The sequence below is a fragment of the Ammodytes marinus genome, assembly GCF_949987685.1.
Source record: "Ammodytes marinus genome assembly, contig: scaffold_269, whole genome shotgun sequence".
In the NCBI taxonomy this organism is placed as follows: Eukaryota; Metazoa; Chordata; class Actinopteri; order Uranoscopiformes; family Ammodytidae; genus Ammodytes; species Ammodytes marinus.
This window is the reverse complement of record NW_027648106.1, coordinates 30095-36606: the sequence shown is the minus strand read 5'-3', so window position 1 is coordinate 36606 and position 6512 is coordinate 30095. Positions and strand designations below refer to the sequence as shown.

Here is a 6512-nt window from a genome sequence, read left to right as displayed (position 1 = left end):
CTAAGCTTTCTAACGGTGTATGGCACGACTGTATTAATCCAAGGGTCGTTGAAATATAAGATGATTAATGTGTGTAGTGTAACGATAGCTTGCCAGACTGTTTACATTGAAGGCTAACCGAGTTAACCGCTAACACTATTATTGCTGTGAGCAACCATATTATTCGTGGATACTCTCGTTTTAATCATGACAATCTAAGCTTTCTAACGGTGTATGGCATGACTATATTCACCCAAGAGTCGTTGAAATAATAAGCTGATTAAGGTGTGTTGTGCTTTCCGGTGACAATCAACATTTTCTTGGTCAATTTGATGTGGATATGTGTTAACATGGGTAAATGTGACTGTTAAGACAACAACAACATAGATAACAATATGGCGAGCGTGTTGTTCTAGGCTAATACACAAACAGCACATTTCTGTATAATAAAGGGCTACATATTGTCAATCTAAATGATCTGCTTTTAGTTTTACTCATGTATTCATGTTTTACTGTACCAGATGAAACATGGAGAAGCCTACACATCAGTGCAGCGTGTGCCACAAGACTTTCACTAAAAAGTCCAACCTGACGAGGCATCTGAAGATGTCCGAGACGACCCCATCCTCGGCGGTCTCGTCATTCCACTGCCCAACATCAACGCCAAGTCGATCTCGACCTTCACTGCTAGGGAGGAGAAGAAGGCCAACTACGGGGCGACAGTACTACCCAAGGTGACTCCTCACCTGAAAGTGCTGTCTGACGCACCATTCCCGTAGGCTCCTGCGCTGCCAACATCCCTCCCTCTGCCAGACCGGCCTCAGGTCCAGTACCAGCACATCCATCACGAGGCTGGAAAGAGACGTGGTGAGAAGCGGAGGTAAGTTGTCATAAGCACTTTGTTTCCCCTGCTGGCTGTGGAAAGCAAATAGCACACGTCATATCAATACCGATCACATGTGTATTTTATATTTCCAGATTATTTGTTGATGAGCTCTGGCCCTGTGACTCCTGCGAACCGGCCCGTTCAGCTCACGGTGTTGTCGTCCTCCACCCGGCCCAAGCCTGCTGCGCTCACCCACCTCCAGCCGAGGCCTCCTGCTGCGTTCACCTATGGCCCACCCCCTGTTTCGTGGGCCATCCTGCAGCCAGAGCTTTGTCCCTCCTGCACCAACAGTGAAGGCATTCATCCCCAACAAGTCCTCACGGCCATGTGGGGCTACGACAATGTGGTGTACGACAATTTTGAACACTTTAAGAGTGTCGTGGATGCGGAGTTGGGAAGGAGGAGTGTGTGTGTGTGTGTGTGTGTGTGTGTGTGTGTGTGTGTGTGTGTGTGTGTGTGTGTGTGTGTGTGTGTGTGTGTGTGTGTGTGTGTGTGTGTGTGTGTGTGTGTGTGTGTGTGTGTGTGTGTGTGTGTGTGTGTGTGTGTGTGTGTGTGTGTGTGTGTGTGTGTGTGTGTGTGTGTGTGTGTGTGTGTGTGTGTGTGTGTGTAATTTACCTCTGTGATGCCACTGTTCCTGTGCCATCTGTAGGAGAGAGAAAGTGGCTTGTTTGTGTTCGTTTGTCTCTTTCTTTGTGTGTATTAAAGTGCTTCAGCAAGCACTATCTATTTATATAGTTAAAAAAATGCACTTTGCAGTTTTACTTAAAGTTATTTTGTTTGTTTTTTATTTATTATTATTTATATTGATGTTAAAATGCACTTTGTAGTATCTGTTCTGGTCTATGTTCAATATCAAGGCCAATCTTTTTAACCTTAATCAGTTCCAATCTAACACAATCAGTTTACATAGCCTTCAGTGGTTGTTCATGTACAGATAATCTGTGTTTTTGTCATGTGTGTTGTTTGTTTGTCAGCTTCATGTCTTTGTGATGTTTGCCTGTATCTGTCTGCTTCATGTTTAACAAAAGTTTGCTAAAGAAAACACAAAAAAACACAACAGAGAGGAACGGCTTGAGCCTTTATTTGTTGATTGGTCACCTGAGTCTTTGGATCATCATGTTCATTATTGCACTTTAGCCTGTACAAGCCAATTGTTAATTTGTATCTTAAGTACAAGTGTGTGTTTTTGATTATTATTGATGTTATTTATGTGCCTGTGTGTATGTGATGTGTGTATGTCTGTCAGCTCCATGTTTAACTAAATGTTTGCAAATGGTAGTAAATGTTTGTCTCTCGTGTTCTCACCTGTAGATCTGTACCTTGTCGTTGTGGGCGAGCTTTTAACTAAACAGATCTTGTTTACTTGTGTTTTTATATGGATTGCCTTTTCAATGAAACACATTCTGGGTGAAAAATAAAAGTTGTAAAAGTATTTTGGAGTCTCTGTGTGCTTGGGTTTCACAAGGGGTGGGATAGTGGAAAGAAACAAAACACACCAAAGCAATTAGAAGTCCTTGTGTGAAAACAATGAGTTCTGTGAATGACTCTGATGTCTTCCAGACAAAGTGAGAGTGCACTGAATACATTCATATTCTTTTTCGTAATTCAGCCCAAAAATTACAACAATTATACACTTTTCCACTTGATTATATGAATCTCATCAGCTACGCCAACTCAAACTATAAAAATAATAAACAAAACATTCAGCAAACTAGTGGATTTTGATAAACTAGGCCTTGCACATGACATTTCTGGTAATAAAACCTCCCACCAGTGGCCACCAGATGGAGCCCTCCGTTTAGGATCGTGATCCTCTGATCCGATCCCAGGGGTTGTAGGATAGGGACTTTGGGGGGTCATGAGCCATTCCCAGGCGAATTCTCCTCCAAGTCCCCAAGCTCCCGCCAGCCGACCAATGGTTGTACAATGCTGTACAGAGTTGTACAGCGATCAGCCAATGGTTGTATAATGTTGTACAGAGATCGGCGCTCAACAGACCAATCATTGAGCGAGGATAGGAAAACGTCATCTAATTTATTCATATATGCACGATCTCGGCACTGGCGGCGGCCATTGTTGACGTTGATTTCTCACAGGTAAAGTTTCATATTCTTCATCCTAACGCCGTTTTGTCTGTGAGCAACCATATTACACGTGGATGGTCTCGTTTTAACCATGACAATCTAAGCTTTCTAACGGTGTATGGCATGATTGTATTCATCCAAGGGCCGTTTAAATATAAGCTGATTAATGTGTGTAGTGTAACGATAGCTCGCCAGACTGTTTACATTGAAGTCTAACCGAGTTAACCGCCAACACTATTATTGCTGTGAGCAACCATATTACACGTGGATGGTCTCGTTTTAACCATGACAATCTAAGCTTTCTAACGGTGTATGGCATGACTGTATTCATCCAAGGTCCGTTGACATATAAGCTGATTAATGTGTGTAGTGTAACGATAGCTCGCCAGACTGTTTAACATTGAAGTCTAACCGAGTTAACCGCCAACACTATTATTGCTGTGAGCAACCATATTACACGTGGATGGTCTCGTTTTAACCATGACAATCTAAGCTTTCTAACGGTGTATGGCATGACTGTATTCATCCAAGGTCCGTTGACATATAAGCTGATTAATGTGTGTAGTGTAACGATAGCTCGCCAGACTGTTTAACATTGAAGTCTAACCGAGTTAACCGCCAACACTATTATTGCTGTGAGCAACCATATTACACGTGGATGGTCTCGTTTTAACCATGACAATCTAAGCTTTCTAACGGTGTATGGCATGACTGTATTCATCCAAGGTCCGTTGACATATAAGCTGATTAATGTGTGTAGTGTAACGATAGCTCGCCAGACTGTTTACATTGAAGTCTAACCGAGTTAACCGCTAACACTATTATTGCTGTGAGCAACCATATTATTCGTGGATACTCTCGTTTTAATCATGACAATCTAAGCTTTCTAACGGTGTATGGCACGACTGTATTAATCCAAGGGTCGTTGAAATATAAGATGATTAATGTGTGTAGTGTAACGATAGCTTGCCAGACTGTTTACATTGAAGGCTAACCGAGTTAACCGCTAACACTATTATTGCTGTGAGCAACCATATTATTCGTGGATACTCTCGTTTTAATCATGACAATCTAAGCTTTCTAACGGTGTATGGCATGACTATATTCACCCAAGAGTCGTTGAAATAATAAGCTGATTAAGGTGTGTTGTGCTTTCCGGTGACAATCAACATTTTCTTGGTCAATTTGATGTGGATATGTGTTAACATGGGTAAATGTGACTGTTAAGACAACAACAACATAGATAACAATATGGCGAGCGTGTTGTTCTAGGCTAATACACAAACAGCACATTTCTGTATAATAAAGGGCTACATATTGTCAATCTAAATGATCTGCTTTTAGTTTTACTCATGTATTCATGTTTTACTGTACCAGATGAAACATGGAGAAGCCTACACATCAGTGCAGCGTGTGCCACAAGACTTTCACTAAAAAGTCCAACCTGACGAGGCATCTGAAGATGTCCGAGACGACCCCATCCTCGGCGGTCTCGTCATTCCACTGCCCAACATCAACGCCAAGTCGATCTCGACCTTCACTGCTAGGGAGGAGAAGAAGGCCAACTACGGGGCGACAGTACTACCCAAGGTGACTCCTCACCTGAAAGTGCTGTCTGACGCACCATTCCCGTAGGCTCCTGCGCTGCCAACATCCCTCCCTCTGCCAGACCGGCCTCAGGTCCAGTACCAGCACATCCATCACGAGGCTGGAAAGAGACGTGGTGAGAAGCGGAGGTAAGTTGTCATAAGCACTTTGTTTCCCCTGCTGGCTGTGGAAAGCAAATAGCACACGTCATATCAATACCGATCACATGTGTATTTTATATTTCCAGATTATTTGTTGATGAGCTCTGGCCCTGTGACTCCTGCGAACCGGCCCGTTCAGCTCACGGTGTTGTCGTCCTCCACCCGGCCCAAGCCTGCTGCGCTCACCCACCTCCAGCCGAGGCCTCCTGCTGCGTTCACCTATGGCCCACCCCCTGTTTCGTGGGCCATCCTGCAGCCAGAGCTTTGTCCCTCCTGCACCAACAGTGAAGGCATTCATCCCCAACAAGTCCTCACGGCCATGTGGGGCTACGACAATGTGGTGTACGACAATTTTGAACACTTTAAGAGTGTCGTGGATGCGGAGTTGGGAAGGAGGAGTGTGTGTGTGTGTGTGTGTGTGTGTGTGTGTGTGTGTGTGTGTGTGTGTGTGTGTGTGTGTGTGTGTGTGTGTGTGTGTGTGTGTGTGTGTGTGTGTGTGTGTGTGTGTGTGTGTGTGTGTGTGTGTGTGTGTGTGTGTGTGTGTGTGTGTGTGTGTGTGTGTGTGTGTGTGTGTGTGTGTGTGTGTGTGTGTGTGTGTGTGTAATTTACCTCTGTGATGCCACTGTTCCTGTGCCATCTGTAGGAGAGAGAAAGTGGCTTGTTTGTGTTCGTTTGTCTCTTTCTTTGTGTGTATTAAAGTGCTTCAGCAAGCACTATCTATTTATATAGTTAAAAAAATGCACTTTGCAGTTTTACTTAAAGTTATTTTGTTTGTTTTTTATTTATTATTATTTATATTGATGTTAAAATGCACTTTGTAGTATCTGTTCTGGTCTATGTTCAATATCAAGGCCAATCTTTTTAACCTTAATCAGTTCCAATCTAACACAATCAGTTTACATAGCCTTCAGTGGTTGTTCATGTACAGATAATCTGTGTTTTTGTCATGTGTGTTGTTTGTTTGTCAGCTTCATGTCTTTGTGATGTTTGCCTGTATCTGTCTGCTTCATGTTTAACAAAAGTTTGCTAAAGAAAACACAAAAAAACACAACAGAGAGGAACGGCTTGAGCCTTTATTTGTTGATTGGTCACCTGAGTCTTTGGATCATCATGTTCATTATTGCACTTTAGCCTGTACAAGCCAATTGTTAATTTGTATCTTAAGTACAAGTGTGTGTTTTTGATTATTATTGATGTTATTTATGTGCCTGTGTGTATGTGATGTGTGTATGTCTGTCAGCTCCATGTTTAACTAAATGTTTGCAAATGGTAGTAAATGTTTGTCTCTCGTGTTCTCACCTGTAGATCTGTACCTTGTCGTTGTGGGCGAGCTTTTAACTAAACAGATCTTGTTTACTTGTGTTTTTATATGGATTGCCTTTTCAATGAAACACATTCTGGGTGAAAAATAAAAGTTGTAAAAGTATTTTGGAGTCTCTGTGTGCTTGGGTTTCACAAGGGGTGGGATAGTGGAAAGAAACAAAACACACCAAAGCAATTAGAAGTCCTTGTGTGAAAACAATGAGTTCTGTGAATGACTCTGATGTCTTCCAGACAAAGTGAGAGTGCACTGAATACATTCATATTCTTTTTCGTAATTCAGCCCAAAAATTACAACAATTATACACTTTTCCACTTGATTATATGAATCTCATCAGCTACGCCAACTCAAACTATAAAAATAATAAACAAAACATTCAGCAAACTAGTGGATTTTGATAAACTAGGCCTTGCACATGACATTTCTGGTAATAAAACCTCCCACCAGTGGCCACCAGATGGAGCCCTCCGTTTAGGATCGTGATCCTCTGATCC

The 6512-nt window shown here is 42.4% G+C and overlaps 2 long non-coding RNA genes across 2 annotated transcripts; both read left to right on the top strand.

The window, feature by feature from the left end:
- Window positions 1–503: 503 nt before the first annotated feature.
- Window positions 504–2297, top strand: LOC307271031. The gene is made up of 2 exons (XR_013845580.1): window positions 504–859; window positions 958–2297. It is a non-coding gene; the product is annotated as an uncharacterized lncRNA (long non-coding RNA).
- Window positions 2298–4329: 2032 nt separating this feature from the next.
- LOC307271032 lies at window positions 4330–6123 on the top strand. The gene is made up of 2 exons (XR_013845581.1): window positions 4330–4685; window positions 4784–6123. It is a non-coding gene; the product is annotated as an uncharacterized lncRNA (long non-coding RNA).
- Window positions 6124–6512: the final 389 nt, after the last annotated feature.